The sequence below is a fragment of the Lynx rufus genome, unplaced genomic scaffold (assembly GCF_022079265.1).
Source record: "Lynx rufus isolate CCGP_SWC_20201006 ecotype Redwood Valley unplaced genomic scaffold, mLynRuf1.p SCAF_14, whole genome shotgun sequence".
Taxonomy (NCBI): domain Eukaryota; kingdom Metazoa; phylum Chordata; class Mammalia; order Carnivora; family Felidae; genus Lynx; species Lynx rufus.
The window spans coordinates 13634825-13655850 of record NW_025814828.1 but is presented as its reverse complement, the minus strand read 5'-3'; the positions used below and the strand labels follow the sequence as shown (position 1 = coordinate 13655850).

General features: G+C 46.5%; 1 pseudogene; it reads left to right on the top strand.

The window, feature by feature from the left end:
• The first annotated feature begins 19818 nt into the window (after positions 1 to 19818).
• Positions 19819 to 20293, top strand: LOC124509390 (40S ribosomal protein S11-like; annotated as a pseudogene).
• Positions 20294 to 21026: the final 733 nt, after the last annotated feature.

The following is a 21026-nucleotide window of genomic DNA, read 5'->3' as shown; positions in this document are numbered from 1 at the left end:
ACCTCGTGGGGATGCTGACAGTGTTCTAGATCTTCTTCTGGGTGGTAGTCACACAGATATATACACGTGGTTAGAGTTGTAGTTATAGATGTGTATTTTTAAATCTGCCTTTGTAAGCGTTCTTCCACGTGTTTTTCTTCGAAGCAAAATGGAGCAAATTCCTTGTTGACGAAAAGCCCGGGAGTGCACGCGCACTCACGTACACGCTCCTCAGTTCGAATACCGTGGAAAACATACTTTACTCACTACAAATAATTTCACTATCAGACGCACAAAGGGGAAATTAATTTGTGGCTACGTGCTGAAAGAAAAAATAAGCAAGTGACTCCCCAAATCCGGCAAACACAGTATCTCTTTCCAGAAACAAAGTTCCCATGGATGCAAGGCCAGAAGCAAAAAGAGAAGAAAAAAAAGCCACGTCAGAGGCAGCAAAGTTTGTCTTTTCCTCTTCAAATGTCAGTGCCCACCGATCACTAAATCACTCCCACAGCTTATTAAAGTAAATGTCACAGAAAGTTACAGACAGCACTTTATTCATTAAATGCACTTGAAGAGCTTTCTGGGGGAGAATTTTCTTTTACATCACATAGGAGGGTTGCATGGCGCACCGGCCAGGAGGTCATTCCTAACGCCGGGTGCTGGATGAGATGCTTTCATTCTCAGGCTACACTAAAAAAAGGAGGAATGTAAAGTCAAAGCTGAAAGGGAGCTTACTTGCAATGCATTCATCTATCTCAACCAGCATGCATGAACTCACAGGAGCAGACAGCAGCAAGTGCTAAGAAAGTCAGGGACCCATCTTCCCAGACCATCCCTTTTGCTCCAGGGTAGGTAGGACATACCTATCATGAAGAGCAAATTCACACATATCATAAATGCCAAATCATCACGCGTTTTTCAGCTAAAGCTTCAGAGTAATTCTGTACTTGGAAACTTGAACCCCAAACCATCTAGGTATTAATTCTCTTTACCATCAGAAGCACGTCAGTGGAAAGTCTCAGAAGTCATATCTAGAGCTGCAGAGTCGACTATGGCATTCAAATTTAAATTTAAATTCATTAAAATTTTAAATAAAATTAAGGCAGATTAAAAATCCAGTTCCTCAGTTGTGCTAACGCCATGGTAGGCACTCAATAGCCATAGTGGCCGGTGGTTACCATGATGGACAGCACAGATACGGAATATTTCCATCACCACCTAGAGTTCTATTGGACAGCGCTGGTCTAGATTACAAAAATCTGTTTAATCTAAAGAGATGCTTCAAGATCCTTCCCTCCTGACTTGAGAAGAAGGGGGAAACCTTTGAGGTATCAAAGAGACTACTGCAGACAGACCTTAAGTCCATGGTCACATTAACTGAGAGTCTACCAGGTGCTAGGTATTGGGAGGAGAATCAAAGAAACAGGCACTGACCTTGGCTCCAAGAAATATGCCCATCGATTGCTCTAATACAAGAACGTAGTACCAGACCTTTGTCAACACCACATCCGGAATACAAATCTCCACACAATCCACCGAACCTAAAATAGCTTCAGTCCCCACATGAAGCCCAACCATTGACAGAACAGGTAGAAGATGAATATTAATAACCAGTACAGAACTCATCTTGGAAGTTAGGGTTGAGGGTCCTGATTTTGACTGGAAAAATCCCTTGGAAGCTACTGGAAGTCAACTGTGAGATTCAGTGCTAGTGCTCAAGAGCAAGGTTACTGAAGATTTGGCAAAGTGTTCTTCATTCCACAAGATAGGAGTGTTTGCTGTTGACAAACAAGAACATGGAGGGCCAGAAGAGTCAGTAAGGAGAAGGGAAAAAGGAAGCTGATAAAAGGACATGGTAACAGGGTTAAAAGGAGCAGAGCAGTCAAGTGCAAGTGCTTTTCCGATCTGTTCCCCCATCTCTAGTTGGAAGACGCATACCCGCCCGCATCAATGGTCGCCATGATCTAAGATGGAAATGGCACCTCTCCCGAACCTTCAATTTTACTCCGTAATATGAGGTGGGGTGGCCCAAGGATGTTTTACGAACAGGGATATTGGAAGTTCGCTTTGACAGTGTTTGCCATGGTGGACTACTTGCAACAACGGCCACAAGAATTTCCCGTCCTGTATCCACACCCCCACGCAAAGTGACTTTGTAGCTCCTACCATCAAGAGGTGAGGCTACTTCTCCTTCCCTTAAAGCTCAGCTGGTTTTCTGAGCTGTCTCAGCCATCAGAGTGCAGAGCCGCATTGAGCCAGTTCCACCTGCAGGCCTGACGAGGCCCATTCCCACTCTCGTGTTTTATTCACTCATTACGAAGCAAAGTGGAAGACCTTAGAAGATGTGCTTCCTCACAGGTCTCCCTGCTTCCACGCACCCCGGCCCAGCCTTGGCATGTCCCCAACACAGCAAAAGAAGCCCCGACGTGTCCCGTCTTTGTTAGAAGCCCTCCAGGGACTCCCCATCCCATTGAGAGTAAAAGGCGAGGGACCTACACGCACTCACAAGGTCCGGCACAATCTGCAGTGTCGCCCCACCTTATGACCTCTCTGAGGTCACCTCTCACCGCCTCGAGCCTCGCCCACTCTGATCTACCCACACCACAGCAAGGCCTCCTTGCAGTTCTCCTTGCCAGTGAACATGCCAGACACATGCTCCTGTCTCGGGACCTCTGCACTTAGTATTTCCTCTGGTGGGATTTTTTTTTTTCTCCCAGATAGCCACGCGATTCATTCCTGCCAGGTTTTCCGCACATGCTCAGCTCCTCACTGAGGCCTTCGCTGACTGCCTGACTTAATATGGCACCCTCAGCAATCCTTATCCTCCAGCTTTATTTTTTTCACGGCATTGTCACCACTTACCAGGCTATACAACTAACATATTTTGTTTCTGTTGGTTGCCTCATGGTCTCGTCTCCTTCCTAGACAGCAAGTTCTCTGAGGGCAGAGATTCGTATGCGTTCTGTTTATTACTGTACCCTCGATACTATAACGGTGCCAGGAACATCAGAGCAGCTCAATAAATATTTGTCAACCAATGACTTGGTCGGAGTATAAATTCTCCAGGCTCCCTTGCCTCTTGGGTGGGATAATTCTCCCGTAGGATTAAGCTCACTAATGTCCCTTTATTGGCTTTCCCCTTTCCGGTATCATATCCTCATCACCTGCTAGTGTTCCTGAATCCCCCAAAGAAACCACCCACACTTGGCTCATTGTCTCAGGGTCTGCTTCTGGGGGAACCGAAGTGAGAGCAGCTGAGAGACCCAGCTGATTACACACGGAGGGAACATTCCCCGGGCCCCCACTATGTGCCAAACCCACGTGTCGCACGGAAGATGTCCAACTCCTGCCCCCGGCCCAATGGATGGGGCAGAGATGGACTTACAAAGGCTGTTAAATTATAAACCACATGGCCATCATCACCACTTACCACACTCCGGGAGGAGAAGACGGGGGATCATAAAGCCCGTGACAGCTTTCCTCAACAGCTGTCCTGAGCCCCAGTGGCATGTCTCCAGCCTATCTTTAAAATGAAATATACAGGGGCGCCTGGATGGCTCAGTCAGCTGAGCATCTGACTTCGGCTCAGGTCGTCATCTCACGGTTCGTGGGTTCGAGTCCCACATCGGGCTCCGCGCTGACAGCGTGGAGCCTGCTTGGGGTTCTCTCTCCGCCCCTCCCCTGCTTGCTCTCTTCTCTCTCTCAAAATAAATATATAAACTTAAAAAATTAAATTAAGTTAAATTAAATACACAAAAGCTGCCCTGCTGCTTCTTTAGGCTTCTGAGAAAACGCACACCATTTTTCACATGGCCTAACCCAACCAACGCAAGCATCCTGCAGCTATCACAGTTCTAAACACTGCAGCCCTTCCCTGCCAACCCTCCCCCTTCACTCCCTTTCTCAGTCCCACTCCCATCCCCTCCGGCGGATAAACCAGGGCTCTGAATTCTCTTGTGATGTTGTAACAAGCTGGCAACGGGCATGACACGTAGCAGGGGAGGGCACGGGAGCCCCTAAATCAGAAATAATGAGATTTCTCTCTCAGAGGCAGCATGAAATGAGAGGCCAAGAGCAAGGCGGCTGGAGACAGGAAGGGACAAAGTGGGGGAAGGAAAGGAAATGAGGTGGCCAAGGGCAGGGTTGGCCCAGCGTGCACTAACGTGCCTTGAGAGGGGTGTGTACGTGACGGAGCATGTGCACCCTGGGCACAGACACGTGTGACACCCACAGCTGTCAGACTACAGATAACTGGCCGGAGAAGAGGCTTATGGGAAAATGCTCCTGTCCAATCATCACAGGCTGTTGGGCACCTCTGATTAATCAGTGCTTACAAATAGGCAGGGGAGATTCTTGGGAAGTAGCACCAAGATGTAAACCTGGCCTGAAGGACAAAAGAGCAAATGGGACATGACAGTCAAATGGACGAACAGACAGACACACAGAGAAGAAGCAGAGTCGGGCCCTCAGGGATCAGGCGGCTACCAGGCTCTTATTTCCTCTACGGCAACTGTAGATCACTTTCTGGAGGGCCGGGGGGCCGGGACCCGCTCTCTGTCCTGGCCTGGTATCTGAGTGACATTCATTCGCCAGTGGACTACGAGTCTGCTCTGAGAGTGCTGACTTCTTTCTAAATTGATCGGGGCAGGGAATCTGGTCCCAAACCAGCTCCCTTGTGGCCCCTCCTGCCCCACACTTCTGAATGGCTGCTGGGCCGTGGCTTCAGCCCAATTCAGAAACTAGAGGAACATAAAACAGCTCTCTGCTTGTCTGTAACATCGGGGGATTTAGGAGTGGCTGTGTCACATTGATCCGTCCTTCTATTCTTCCTCTCCTGTCTTCTCTCTTCTCCCCGTCTCTTAATCTTCCTGTGTTCTAGAAATTATGGGTCATTCCCGGTCTAAGATGGTCTGTTTCAAAGGTTCTGCATGTCTGAGTCGGGCTGGCGACTGATGGTTAGAGCAAGATCGACATGCCATAGTAGAGGCTGTAGTCTACCATCCAAACACCCCATTCTAGACTGAAGGACTCCTCTCCCCGGGAGCACTCCCCGGCTGCTGAGGGCTCACAGGTGTTTCCTCCTCTGAGCACTGCCTTCTGTGGAAGGGAGCTGCCTCCCTCAGGGCTCGGTCCCCCACCTAGGGGCAGCCTGCATTGAAAGACTGGTCGTTTGGATGGGGCACCAGGGTGGCTCAGTCAGTTAAGCATCTGACTTGATTGCGGCTCAGGTCATGCTCCCACGATTTGTGAGATCGAACCCCCTGCCCGGCTGAGAGTGTGGAGTCTGCTTGAGATTCTCTCTCCCTCTCTCTCTCTCTCTTTCTCTCTCTCTCTCTGCCCCTCCCCCACTCGCATGAGCACCCTCTCTCAGTCACTCTCAAAAATAAAGAAATAAATATTTTTTAAAAAAGACGAGCCATTTGGAGGACACAAAGCCCCAACCTCCTTCCCTCAATTTGGGACCACTCTAAAGGACCAGCTCACCTCCAGAGCCAAGGGATCTGTTGTGCTGCAGGGCAGATCAACTCCTTGCCGCCTGATGCTACCTCCCTCGCTCCTGTGTTGATCCCACAGGCACTCCCAGTAAGCTTCGTGTACACAAGCACACTGTCCTGAAACCATTTACCAACTAGATTCTTCACTGAGCTCAAGGCTTAAACAGAACACGGCGGGGTTCAGCAAAACCTAGCTCTCTCGGCACACAAGATTCGCGTGAGATAAATCACCAAGTGGATGGATTCGGGGAACAGAAGGAAGGAGCAGGAACAACTTTAAGCCCCACAGAGGCTAGAGGGATTTTCCTTAGACCCCAGTTCATATGAAGTCTTTGAAATCCCGTGTGTGTGTGTGTGTGTGTGTGTGTGTGTGTTTTACACCTAAAGGCATCTCGATTTGGGTGGTAAATTTTTATCAGAAATACTTGATCTGTGTTTAGATTTCATGAAATAGATGGTCGGAAAGTACATTCACGATGCTGAAGTTGCCACAAACATGCTACGACTTTTCCAACAGCCCAGCCAAGGATCAGTTTTTAAATTTAAACTTACTTAAATTAAATTTAAAAATCAGCTCATCAATCACACTAGCCACATTTCAAGTATCCAGTAGCCACTAGTGGCTAGTGGCCGCCATATTGAAGGGCACAGCCTTAAGAGTTCTTGACAACTGAATATTCTGGGTTGATAATAAACTGGTTATTTACTTGAGAACCAAAAAAAAAAAAAAAAAAAAAACCAATCAGCCCACTCTTCCGATGGGAAGAAGTGACCTCCCTCTCGGTGATCTCTTTTGTGCATATACATCAAAAGAGAGCTTCCAATATAAATGGGCCACTCTTCAAGCACACTACACTTATTTCTATACGGTCTCCTTAAAAAGAATTCCATCTCCCACTACTTATTCTTTCCTACCACTTAGTAGGTTGGGTTCTCATTTTCTGGTATCTATCATGATTTTACTGCCACACTCGTGTTTCCTGACTTGGCTGGATATTCTTGATATACTGTGGTAAGGAAATCATGTGTGTTTCCTTTCAAACTTTTCACTCACGGAGTATCGCTGGAAAATTTGAATCTCCCTTACTCAGACTTATACCTGATACATGGTCTCTGTTCCTTTGACACATTTTTTTAAAAGGTAGACTATAAACCTTCTCCTCCTGCTCCGGCTGCTGTCTGGAACTTGAACTCCATTTGCTAAAAGAAAACATGCCTTTGGCATCACACATTCAGGGACTCTGCGGTGACAACTGTTCTGCATGTAGTGGCTACACCATTCCACTGGACCAGTGCCCTTGGGGACCAAAGAATCCAGGAAGGACCCCCACCAGAATCCTCAGAGTGCCTTATCCTGGGTCTCTGATGGTATACCAACTGAACCCAAAGCCTCTGGACACAGGATTTGCAGGGAACAATTCCTGTGTTCACAGCTGAACAGTACTTGGAGATAATCACTGACTTCTGACCTCTTAAGGTATGTTGAAAGCTGTCCTGCTTTGCAGAAAATGCCTTTCATGCATTTAGAACCAAAGGGGGTTCCAGCTGGAAGGAACATCAGAAATCGATTCATTTCTCACGGTGGACTTCAATGGCGGGAGACTGAGAAACTGGACCGGGTGAAATTTTCACCTTTAAGAGGGCAAGGCAGATCCGCTTTTTCATTATCCCCAATGCCCAAATGTGTCTGTCTGTTGCTCTACTTCCACTGTTGCTCTTCATCTCGGTCTCCCCCTTTCCCTTTCCTTCTTGCCCCTGATCTCCCCTCAAGTCAGAGACAATCCCCCCAACATGCAGAATCCTCGATGCTTTCCCTGATCACATTTCACATACCAACTAAATGCCTTGATCTTAACACAAGGGGACATAGCATCAGGAGACTCCCTGGGAAAATCAAGCCTATCGGATTGCAAACCAAAGCCAAAATGAGCCACGAGAATCTCCGAACAAATTTACGATCACTTCTCCACCATTCGATAGGGCGGGGGGTTCATCAGATAACATCTTGCTGTGAAACCATCCAGTGTTCTCTGGACTAAGGTTTCACCCCAGAGGTTAAGTGCTTTAACTAGATATTAAGCTGCCATCAATCCCTTCCCTGCCCCCCAAGCACACATTCCCATCCCGGAAGGTCTGAAGGTCCACCGCCAGATTCTCCCTGATCACGAAGGCTTTATTTCCTCCTGGCTTGTACACGCACCGGGAGAAGAATCCCATAGTGACGTACCTTCTTACAGTTTGCGACTCTGCTAATTTCCTAATTATGGAGATTTTCTGTCTTGTTATTCTAACATAGATTTCACTTAGACCCAGAGAAAAAAAAATAAGCCCCAAAATGTGGTTTGAACTTTTTCATTCTAGTGTAACCTTCATTTCCCCATGGTTTTAATTACAGCAGTAAAATAATATAAGTAACACTGGAAACGATAGAAGACATTTGTTAGACAGCAATTAATAAATGAGAGTATAACAGCAGTCATATTCAAAGGTTAGAAACCAATCCATAGCAACTGAAGTGTTGTTTGGGGGCAACTGGGTAGCTCAGTTGGTTGAACGTCTGACTCTTGATTTCAGTTCAGGTCATGATCCCAGGGTCGTGGGGTCAAGCCCCGTGTTGGGCTCTGCACTGAGCATTGAGCCTGCTTAAGATCCTCTCTCTTTCTCCCTCTGTCCCTCTCCCCTGCTCTCTTTCTCTCAAAAAAAAAAAAAAAAGAGAGAGAGAGAGAAAAGAAATGTTGCTTGAAAATAGCTTGTTTTAAATGAGAATTGGATAATCTATTTTTTTAAATGTAAATGTTGCTCTTTTCTACCCTAGTGGCTCATGCAAAACTGGGAGGGCAGGATAAGGAGGGGTCTAACCCACGGGTTCCCAGACACAGAGCTTCAAAGATCTAATCTAGTCAGCAGGCCTCGTCATAGCTGTGGTTGGATATGGTCTCAGCTCTCAAACAATCTTTAATGTGCAAAGATAAAACAGATACATACAAACCAAAGTAAATAAATATAGAGCTGAACAAGAAGAAAGGCATAAAATAAAAGGCTCAACAAAACCAAAAGCTGGTTCTTTGAAAAGGCTAATGAAAAGATAAACCTCTGGCAAGAATAATCAAGAAACAAAGAGAGAATACAAAAATAAATAATACTGGAAATGTTAAAGGATACAGCACCTAAAAGTTTCCCCCATTAAATACTAGTTCCAGCTACCCTAGTTGGGTATCAATTTTCTGAATTTTAAGGCCAGTTTCATTCATTCATTCATTCATTCACCCCCCCATTCATTCATTCAATATTTGTTGATGTGCCAGAGATACACAAAGAGCAAAAACCCCCAGACCATCCGAAGCCTACTTTGCCTGTTAATGGATATAAAATAAACAAGGCAAATCAAAATATCATGTACCAGGTAGCAGATGTACCTTAAAGAAAAGTATAGCAGGCCAGGAAGTGGAAGTGATGAAGAGGTAATTTTATAGACAGAGGTCAAAGAAGGCTTCTTTCCATCAGGTGACTTTGAGCAGAGCCCTGAAGGGAATGAGAAAGTAAGCCATGAGAACATGGAGGAAAGAAAATTCCACCTAGACAGAACAACAAGTGCAAAGGTCCTGGGGCATATTAAGAAGGCCAGGGTGGCTAGAGCACAGTGAGGAAGTTGGAGGAATCTGAGCAGAAAGAATGACAAAATAAGGGCTAGTAATCCTTATCATGCTTATCCCACAGGTTCCCAGCAATAATCACAGAGGATTCATGTGGAAGGGGAAAATACAAAGGGTTAAATTCTGCTCTGAAATGGACTTAGTGGAAAAGAGAGGAGAGGGGGGATCATTTTAATTTGGGCCTATTACACAGGGGCTTCTTGGGCTTTACCACGGAAACAAAAATTTGGACCAAAAGGATCAACCACTGTCACCATAATGTATCACGCAGGCCCTTGACCGTCTGTGAGAGATTGTGAAATGGACAGTGCGTGGGGGCAGAATATTCTAGTTGGGATAATTAAGGAGTGAAGCCCTGGCGTCAGAATGCCTGAGTTCAGCTCTCTTTTATGTATGTGTGTCCTTAGGAATGTCACCTACCCACTTTACCCCTCAGTTTCCCCGGTTGTAAAGTAGGGATGAGGCCACATAGGCCTGTTTTCTCCTCTCAAGTGAAGACAATAAACTTAAATCACCTGTTTTCAACATTCTTTTTTTTTTTCTTTTTTTGACTACAGAACTCATTCTGAAAACAAAATCTTGTGCGGAACTCCAACACTGTCTACAAGTCAGATAAGAGGGGCGCTGTTCCGGTCGAAGGCAGAGAGCCCCAAAGCCCCACCCAAGCTTTGCGCTCCCCTCAGCAAAGCCCCCTGAGCTCCTAGAGCGAGGTGAGGCAGAATCAGGAAAACACCAGCTAGATAGACATTCTGTGAGGCCCCCTCCAGTCCTAAAATCCCATGAGTATAAGATGTGTATAAGATGTGTATAAGATGTGTATAAGATGAGGGACAGAAACAAAACAAGATTTCTGGCTAAATAGTCTCTCTTGAATGATCCAGAATTTCCTCTCTCGGATATATAGCCAAGAGAAATACAAACACATGTTCTCCAAAAGTCACGTACAACAATGTTCGCAGAAGCACTGTTAGTAATAGCCCCAAACCAGGAAATACCCAAATGCCTATGTACAATAGACAGGATAAATAAATGTGTTGTAAATGTAAATAAATGTATTGTGGCCTATACTGCATTCCTTATTACAATGGAATTACATGTGACTTAATGAGCCAGTCCCATACATCATGACAGGGGCGAATCTCCCAAGCATCTGTTGAGCAAAAGAGGCCAGATACAAAAAGGCACATCCTGTATGATTCCACTTATATCAAGCGTGGAAAACAAGCAAAGTTACTCTATGGTGTGAGAAGTCGGGACAGTGGTTGTCCTGGGGCTGGGCTACATAGAGACAAGAAGGGCTTCTGCGGTGTTGGTGATGTTCTGTTTCTTGTTCTGTTTTCAGCTTGGAACGATTCATCACGCTGTACAACTGACTGTGCTACACCTCTTCACGCCCATGTTATACTTCAATTTAAAAATGTGTTGGAGGGGTGCCTGGGTGGCTCAGTCAGTTAAGTGTCCGACTTCGGCTCCGGTTATGATCTCACGGTTCATGGGTTCGAGCCCCGCATCGGGCTCTGTGCTGACAGCTCGGAGCCTGAAGCCTGCTTCGGATTCTGTGTCTCCCTCTCTCTCTGTTCCTCCCCCACTCACACTCTGTCTCTCTGACTCTCTCAAAAATAAATAAAAGATTAAACAATTTTTAAATAAAGAAATTAAATTACTAATTAATTACTTAATTGGCTCTTTACCCAATAATTGGATAGCCTGGATTTTAGCAGAAAAAAAAAAAAAAAAAACGGAAAGAAAAGAAAAAAAACCCAAATGAACGAGAAACCACACAAGGTTTTTTTCTTAACCAGAAGTATTTCTGAAAGATCAGATGATCAGCTCTGTGATATGGGGGTGAAGCTGGCCTACAACATGGAAGGAAAAGCATGTCATGTTGTTGATAAGGGCTAAGGTTCCAACTTAATTAGATTTTTTTTAAATTAATAAAAAGCATGTGAAATACACTTATGGACTCTTGATGGGAGAGAACAAATTTGTGGATCTGAACACATTAATATAAATCACCATAGTGATTTTTATCTCTTACCACACCACACTCCCACCTTGGGCATTTGGGAACGGACTGTTTCTGCTTGTATTACCAGCATATAAAAGTGGACACACTCATCCACTGTAACAGACAAAGGAAACAAAGCCATGCAATTTCTGGACACGGCATGGAATTCGTTTACACTTCTCACCTACCACATCCACTGCTGGTTTCTCCTGGAGAGCTATTTGCCAGGGTTAGAAAAAAAAAAAAGAAAAAAGGTAAGGAATAAGCTCACCATGACACCCAAAACAACGAGGCTCTTCACCGTCCATTGTAGTTTGTAAAATACTTTAAAAGCCTGCCTGTTGCAGCTTGAGGGGTGAGCCTTTGGCAGGGTCAGCCTTATACAGGGTGGGCCCAGGAGAACAGGGAGTGCGTCTCAGGGCGGGGCTCGCTGCTTCAGGGCGCCACGGGAAGGGATTTCAGGAGAGGGATTTCCTGCCTATGGGGCCAAAACCAGGGATCACACAAAGGTCTAGTTACCATCAGAGTTTGGTCTCACCAAGAATTCTTTTGTTCTTTTTAATTTGATAGAGAGAGAGAGAAGGGAGCCTGGGAGGCTTAGTCAGTTAAGCGTCCAACTCTTGATTTCACCTCAGGTCAAGAACTCATGGTTGTGGGATCGAGCCCCACGTCAGGCTCTATGCTGATAACTCAGAGCCTGCTTGGGGTTCTCTCTCTCTCTCTCTCTCTGCCTCTCCCCTGCTCACATGTATGCACTCTCTCTCTCAAAATAAATAAACATTAAAAAAGAAAGAAAGAAAATTCAGGTTCTAAAAATATGTTCAATTAGAATTGGTGGGATTATTGGGGCGCCTGGGTGGCTCAGTCGGTTGAACGTCCGACTTCAGCTTAGGTCACGATCTCGCGGTCCGCGAGTTCAAGCCCCACGTCGGGCTCTGGGCTGATGGCTCAGAGCCTGGAGCCTGCTTCCGGTTCTGTGTCTCCCTCTCTCTCTGCCCCTCCCCCGTTCATGCTGTGTCTCTCTCTGTCTCAAAAATAAATAAACGTTAAAAAAAAATTTTAAGAATTGGTGGTATTATCATTTGGAAGAATGGTAACCTAAAATCTAACTCAAATCACTAGAAAAGGTGACATTACCCCTTGATGACCCACACCCTCAAGAAAAAGTCCTTAAGTAAGTAGTAGGAGCCCCAAACACCCAACTCTTATAATAGCGTGGCCTTATTTAAGTTCATGTGTTGAGTCTGAAATGAAACCAGAGATGAAACCGTATGTTTGACACTGAAAGGAAAGAGCAAGCGTTTGAGGGAAACTAGATGTGTCCCCTTGTTGTAAATAAAAGTAAGTACTTTTCTGTGTCTTCTGTCACAATTTAAAAGAAGGAAAAGGCAGCTTCAAAGGACCAGGGTGGTTCATTAGGAGCATCGAGGGAAGTAGGGGACAAGAGGAGCCAGGGATCAAACAATGGAGAAGAGAGCACTGGATTAGGAGTGTGGCTGGAGCCCCAAGGCTGTCCCTCCATCTCACCATGCCTGAGGACCAGAGTTTCTCAGATCCCACCCCGGGACTAGACACTGAGCCCAGAGGGTGCTGGCCACTGCACATTAACGGCTGGTTTGAGGACACATTCAGTGCTTACACGGGACTGCAAATCTGACTTCTTCAACAGAAGCCTACGAAAGGAACCTACTAAGAGAGTGCCCAGTTTCTCACATCGTGACATCAAACACATCACTCATCTTCCGTCGCCTCTAAAGGTACGGTCAATAGCATAAAAGTTGAATGGGAACATCGCCCAGGACAGGAAGGTCTAGGTTTTCAGACTGCATCAACCCCCCACTGACCAGAGATGATCATAAAAAATGAGACGTTAGGACTCTGACAGTGGATAACAGATCTCCTGGCAATGGCTTCTTCCCCAGAGATGCCAAGGAACTTTCTGTTCCTCCTATCCATTTTCTTGTTGACAAGATTACAATGAGATTATTTTCAGACTCTTTTCTTTCCACTAAGAGGTAGGTGCTTGACTACCCCAGCCCTGGCCAACCCCTTGTACTGAAAACCTGCTCAAGACACAGACCTGGGTTTTCCATTGACTGATGAGCCCTGGAGTAAACATCATTGTTCGGTGTTTAGTTATATGCCAATCCTACCTGGGACGTTGCTTTGTGTCAGTGTCCTGGGCACTGAAATCCTAACGCCCTAATATTAAGACATTCCTCAAAATACCTGAAGACAACAAATTGGGTTTCTCCAGACTTCCCCCATCTGTTTTCCAACCACTTCCATATGGTATCTGTATCTCCCCCTTCCCAGCCTCGCCTGCCTGCCTGCCCACCCCACCGCCGTTCTCTCACCAGTCAATAAAGTGAAGATGATGTCCGCCAGGACAGGAGGGCAACCTGCAAAATGGATGGGCAGAAGGCTGCTTCCCTTGGGGCCTGGAGGGTACCACTGGCTAAGCACCCAGCCAGATTTGAACTCCACCAGGAAACATATAGGGAACAGCCTTGGCACGTGGGATGTTACCCACGATAAATCAGCAGCACCCACTGAAGAACCTGATGCTTTAAAAAGCAGATGAGGCTAAAACAAACAAACAAAACAAAATGAAACAAAGGGACAAATGAATATTGCTGCACATAAACATACGAAAAGGTGGAAAACAAAAGCACACACAAAAATGGTGTATTTCCAGAAAAAGCGAATGCTCTCCTATATCCTGGGTTCCACTGTGTAGTGAGTACTTTTCTTTTTCCTTTTTCCTGGAAGAACAGATTCTTCTGAGACGCATGCAACCCTATTCTTGCCCCTTCATATACTACTCCAGCAATCTGAGAAATTAGCCGAAGGGAATCTCATTTTTTTCTTCCACTCCACAAATACCATTACAAGTATTAACAATGAACAACCTCACCCCCATCAGAGCCCCACGCTGACAAGGGCACAAAGAGCCCTTTCCTTTCATGCTGTCTGCTGCTGTCTTGACCACATATGACACACAGAAAAGAAATTTCAATGGAGGCCTCCAAAGTGCTACTTTAATTCCTTCCATATTTTTTGCTTTGGGGCATTTCCGAGGACTTTTATGAGTGGAGCGGTCAACCGCATCATTTACTCACTCTGCAGTATCATTGCACTGTCGCCAAATGCACCCCAAAGCTCCTGAGTCTGAGTCCTGGTCAACCTCTGCACCCCAGACACCTTTTTGTAACCACTCAAGCCACCTGACCTTGAAACATGGATCGCAGCTATCCCAGCACCCTCGTGAGCACACATGTGTGCATCAGTGACCAGCTGGCCACGGAGCATGCCCTCACAACTGGGTGGCAACTTCCCATCTTCTGTTCTACATCTGTCTTCCCTGGAATTGGAGGCATTTTGCAAACATAACACCAGTGTCCAAATATTGCCGGCCAGAGCATCAGAGACTATGGCTGCCTTGCTTTGGCAGGCTGGTATTGCCACACAGGTGGCTCTCCCCACCAACTCACACCCTCCTACTCTTCTGTGTCCACAGATTCACTGCCACCATGACATGGCTACCACTGGTCTAAAAGGAGACCCTAATACATGCGAGAACTTGGGGTATTTTGCACTAGTATTTTCCTGAAATTGCTCTCAAAGTAAGGGAGGACAATGGTGGGACAAAGAGAGGACAGATCCTTTTAGCTGAGCACTGCGGTGGGACATTTTCCAGTGCACCATGAGACTTGGATCTTCCAAGTTGCTCCTTACACCTGACTGTTGGAGCAACCTGAGAAATCCAGAACAAACACGTCTCCCATCATCTTCATTTTCCTTGTATTACCTGAACTCAAGGGTGCTTCAGAGACTGGAGTCGTTCTCCATCCCTGAACTCCGAGGGGAGGGATGTGCAGGTGGGGACTCATTTCAGGGTACTGGTCAACCCAGGACAGATTTGGTAGTTATGGCTTCTGATAGTCATGCACTGACTCCGATACTCTAGGGTTGCAGTGGTCTCCTGGGGTCCCTGGCTTTTCATATTTTTGGCTCTTGGTTTCTGCAGGGTTAGTGTAATTCCAAATGAAGAAGAGTGAGGGCTCTTGGGGATCCAGGAGGTGGCCCAGCGACCGTGTAAATCTTGAGTCAAAAAGCTGCTCTTTCACAAGATTTACACGGTCGCTGGGCCACCTCCTGGATCCCCAAGAGCCCTCACTCTTCTTCATTTGGAATTACACTAACTCTGCAGAAACCAAGAGCCAAAAATATGAAAAGCCAGGGACCGCAAGAGACCACTGCAACCCTAGAATATCGGTTTCAATAATGGCATTTATGTGGCATCTGAGGGTATGAGGTGCTACATCCGAGAAACATGAATATCATCACCATCATCACCACCATCGTCATCTACGGCAATGTTTCCAAGTTATATTATTTAATTCCCTCCCCTGATCAATAGAGTATAGGAACAGAACCTAACCATTTTTCCTACGAAAACCACATGGACGGTGCCTGACAGGGTGGGGACAGCAAACAGCTGTCCCCCCGGCAAATGCATGGGCTCTGTGACGACAACTCTATAGCTGCATCTCTCGATGTCCTTTTTGCCTTTTTCTTTTACTACCATCTATGTTCTCGAGAGTTCCCAGATCCCCCTTCCCCGACCCCCCCCCCCCCCCCACCGTACACAGAGACCGCAAAATAAAGTCCAGATGGGTGAAATGATGTTGTGAACTAGCTGGCAACACCAACTCTCCAGACCTGGACTTAAGTCTTAGCTTGCCCGTGTACGAGCTGTGCAACCTTGGACGGGTAACTTACTTATAGGAAGTCTTGGAGCTTTGGTTTCCTCACCGGTAAAACAGGGATAAAAGCAGTCCTCCATGGATCAGACTGCTGTGGGAATGGAATGCCACAATGTGTGTAAAGTGCCTGGAACAGGGCCAGGCACATCCTAAGTCTTCAATACATGTTCGTACACGCCCGTCTTATTCCTGCAGTTAGGCGGCACATCAATTAAATTTCACTGTCTGTGACGGGCAAGACAGCACAGTGGTTGAAAGCCCACAGGCTCTAGGGCCAGACTCCCTGGGTGAGAATCCTGGGGCTGCGTCTCACTGGTTGTGTGTCCCTGGGCAAGCTGCTTAACCTCTCTCGGGGACGAAGGTGTTCCTGCGAAATATGAGGGGACAGTAACTCCTAGCGCTCAGGGCTTCAGTGACTGAAGATCCATCTACAAAATATTTCTAACAGTACCTGCAGCTTGTAAGCCTTTAACAGATGCTGGCCGACCTTATTGCCATTACACACTCTGACTTTGTGGATGATTATTAAAGTAGCCACAGATTCTTCCTCTCCCGGCAGATTGCGACACGGCACAGCAGATTTCCCATCAACCGGTAGAGTTGATTTCCCCACTCCTTGAACTGGAGCTGGTCGCGTAACTTGCTTTGGCCAACGGACCGTCAGGAAGCATAATACAGCAAAGGCTTGGGAAAGTGCTTGGGAACTGGGGCTTGCCCCCTGTTGCTGCCCTGGGGAGCCCTCTGTCTTGTGAACGAGCCCAAGCTAGCCTGCTAGAGGATAAGAGGTCACACGGAAGAGAACTAAGGCACTCTAGCCAACAGCTGTGCCCTAACAGCTTGCTAACAGCCAGACTCGTCCCAGCCACCGACTAACCTGCCTGCTGGCCACAGATGTATACGCAAGCCCAACACAGGTTAGCTGAACCGGCCCAGAACTGAAAAACTACACAGCCAACCCACAGAACTGCGAGCCAAACGAATGGTTGTTGTTTTAAGCCGTTAAGTTTTGGGGTGGTTTGTTACACAGCACAAGCTACCTAAACCAGGCCTTCTAGAGTCTAAAGTACAGTTCCGTGTACCATTCTAATTCCTGAATGCTTATCTGCCAGATTTCTGTGGCCAGCCCAAGAAATGAATGTTATAAGGCATTTTAAAATACACATACACACACACACACACACACACACACACACACACACACACACACGAAGCCCTGTGCCTTGGCTAACTAGTTTTTCTAAAGAGAGCAAAACCCCCTCAAGACATTTCTATTAAAAACAGCTTAAGAGGAAAAGCTTCTTTGTATAATTATAGACACACAGATGGGATCTAGAAGCCGGAACATAACAAGCCAAAAGCTCTGTGGGTGGAAGGGACATTAAGACATAGGGCAGGCTCTCAACAACTACAAGCTTCTACTCATGCAACTCGGGACTGATGAGGCCAAGGGGCTAGAAGTGGCTCAAGGCCAACTCCTCTGAAAAGTTTTCCTCAGCTCTTCTCACTGACATCAACCTCTTCTTGTTGACTTGCTACACCTGGAGTATGCATTTAGGCTTTAGACCACGTCTATCCCACATGGCCCTAGAGGATGTACATCATGTGCACCGGCGTCTTCTCGACCGAACAAAACGCTAAATTCTTTGAAATGAGAAACCCATCTCAATCCCTTACAACACCCAGCAAAGTTCCCGGCACAAATTAGGCATTCAAGAAAATCTGATCAGATTGCATAAAACTAAGCCATGCATGTTTAGAAATGCAGTGGTCATTATCTAAATCAAATGTGCCAAATTAGAAATGAATACATATTTTGTACCCATGGAGAGGCAGCGCAAGCCAGAGGGTCCAAGAACACAGAATAATGCCACACTGCCTGGGTTTGAACCATGACCCTTCAAATTACTAACGGTACCTCAGCTTCCTCCGTGGTAATAAAAGAAGCTATCTCATGACGTTGTTAGGAGGACGAACTGAGGTAATACATGTAAGGCACTGTATCTAGAGCACGGAATACGGTTTGGCAATAAAAAGGAACAGACTTCAGAAACATTATCCTCAGTGAAAGAAACATTACCCCCATATTTCACAAAAGATAAAATCCCCAGGAAAGGCAGATTCAGAGAGACACAGAAAGGAGGTTGGTGGCTGCCTGGGCGGGGGTGGGACTGGGGATTGACTGGGCACAAGAGGTAACAGAAATGTTCTGCCATCAGAAGGTGATAATGGCAGCACCATTCTGTAAACTTACCCCAAATCACTGAATGGTACACTCAAAACAGGTGAACTTTATGGTATGTAAATTACACCTCGATAAAGCTGCTTTAAGAAAGTGTGAAGGGCTGGGGCCCCTGGCTGGCTCAGTCAGAAAGCAGAGCATGCGACTCCCGATCTCAGGGTTGTGCGTTCAAGCCCCACGTTGGGTGTAGAGTCTACCTTTAAACAAAAGGTGTAAAGGGCTTAGAGAAGAAGGCCCGGCCCAGAACAAGCACTACATAAGTGGTGTGTCAAATAAACAAGCATTGTTTTCAGGAAAACCTGGGCACGGCTGAGTCCCCAAGGACGCTGAGTCCACCCTAGTCTTTCTAACCCCTTGTTCACCCCACCGCTCATCGCAGGGATCTAAACCCGGGATCCTCTTCCCATGAGTCCAGGATGCTGCTAAGCTAGCCATATGTGTCTCCTTGGCTGCTATCGTCCCTGCAACTGCCAAAACGCTACACAGTTTATTAAATGCCTCTTGTTTATGTAGTTCCTGATGCCAAGCTGTATTGTATTATATTGAGCCAACTGCTCTTATGCAAGGTTTTTTTTTGGGGGGGGGCGGTGAGGGGAGGTGTTGGGAGGAGGGAACGATCACACTATCGAGGGAGGGAGATTCCTTAAAACTGGGACTCCAAAGAGCAGCTGCTGATTACTCACAGAAGCCCAAACATCCCTGCCCTTGACAAATGTCATGCCACAGGGTAACTTTAACTCTGCTCTAAGTCTGGACAACAATACCCGCCTGGGTAGAGAGAAGGGAGGAGCTAGTGAGGCAGAAGAGAGTTCGAGAAAACGGAAAGGGAAATGGATTTACAAACAGGCTCTGCCACATGTGCAGAAACAGGGAGGCTTTAATTTCTAATAAGTCCTGAAACAGACAAGAGTCCCAAGCATACCATTCTTGCCAACTTGTGGCTTTCCCGTCTTGCCCCAAACCATCCGCATGGAGTTCTCACTTCTCCCTGTTTTATCTCTGGGCGTTCATTAGGAACTGGCCCATTCACTCTGTTCCCTTCAGGTCACACGCTCAGTTGCTCACCATTTCCCACATCAATGCCGTTGGAGACTATCTTCCCAGCCATCTAAGTGCGTCCATCCAAATTTTCCGAGAGGGAAAGAAATATGACTCCATCGCCCCACAGCCTCCTCAGACTTGGCAAAATGGATACCTGGAGGCATGCCCAGACCTAGTAAGATCAACCCACTTCCCCCACTCAATGTCGATGTGCATGCAATCATTCAAAGATTATTTATGAAGCACCCACACGTGACAAGACCTGGGTTCCAGCCCTAGAAGTGCTTCTCAAACTTGAGCATGCCTTGGGATCACCTGGAGAACTGGCAGAACACAAATCCCTGGGCCCTACCCCCAGAGCTACTAAAATTCAGTAGGGTTGAGGGTGAGGCCTGGGTTCAGCATTCCTAATAAGCTCCCAAGCGATGCTAATGCTGCCGGTTCATGGACCACACTTAGGGAGTGGCACTGGTCTAGAGGCCACAAAGGTGGTTAGCAGTGGAACTCGCCTCAGGTAGCTAATAATCCCTTACTGAACAGAAGACACAGGTACACACGCGAACATGCACTAAACAAAATTGTAACCCCACGTAAAACATGGTAAGTCTTAGCCTCTTTTCAGGCAGCCGGCAAGATGGCGGACGTTCAGACTGAGTGTGCCTACCAAAAGCAGCCAACCACCTTTCAAAATAAGAAGAGGGTCCTGCTTGGAGAAACCAGCAAGGAGAAGCTCCTGCGATAGTCCAAGAATATCGGTCTGGGCTTCAAGCCACCCAAGGAGGCGGCTGAGGGCACCTACACTAACGAGAAATGCCCCTTTACTGGTAATGTCTCCATCCAAGGGCGGACTCTGTCTGGTGCAGTGGCAAAGATGAAGATGCAAAGGACCACTCATCCACCGAGACTACTTCTGCTACATCTGAAAGCACAACCGCTTTGAGAAACACCACAGGATCATGTCTGTGCATCTGTCCCCCTGCTTTGGGGACGTCCAGATTGGCGACATCGTCACAGCGGGCGAGTACCGGCCCTTGAGCAAGACTGTACATTTCATCGTGCTCAAAGTCACAAAGGCCGCTGGCACCAAGAAGCAATTCCAGAAGTTCTGAGACTAGACGTCTGCCCACACCCCCAAAGAAAAGAATTTTCCCAATCAAAAAAATACAAACAAACATGGAAGGTCTTAGCCTTAGGCAAGACCCAGACAGCAGGCGAGGGAAAATAAGGGGAAAGGTTGGACCAAAGTGGTATCCGTGTGTACACACGTGTATGAACATTGACCTATGAATGCACATATCTCCATCCAGGAGCTCTTCGTGGACAAAGACCTCACCTTACTCTTTCTGCTTTTAACACCTACTACAATGCCTGGTGCACAGTAAATGCTCAGTGGAATGTTTATGGAATGAATGAGTGAACAAAGAAACACAAATGTAGGCATTCATCCATGAAATTGCACGGAACGAAGTTTCATGTCTGGCAGCACATTTGTCTACCTTATCAAAAACCAATGGTCCCAGGAAATAATCATTTTTGTACTTAAGATTTTGATTTCAGGCTATTAATGTGATTTTGTCTAAAATACATAAGTTACAAAAATGTACTAAAACTTGGTTAAGCTTTTAAAAATCAATGAATCAGCAAGCACTGCACAAGCACAAGGACTGTGCCTAGAATATTCTGTGCTGGATATCCCAGTGAGCATGACATATGTGGTTCCTGACCTCCTAAAGCTGGAAGTCTAAGGTTCTTCTGTGATGGTAGTCTTCATACTTGAGTCCAAAGCCTCCAGGGGAGCTTTCCCCAAGATCCATCTCTAGTCAAAATGCCATAGTCCCTGGC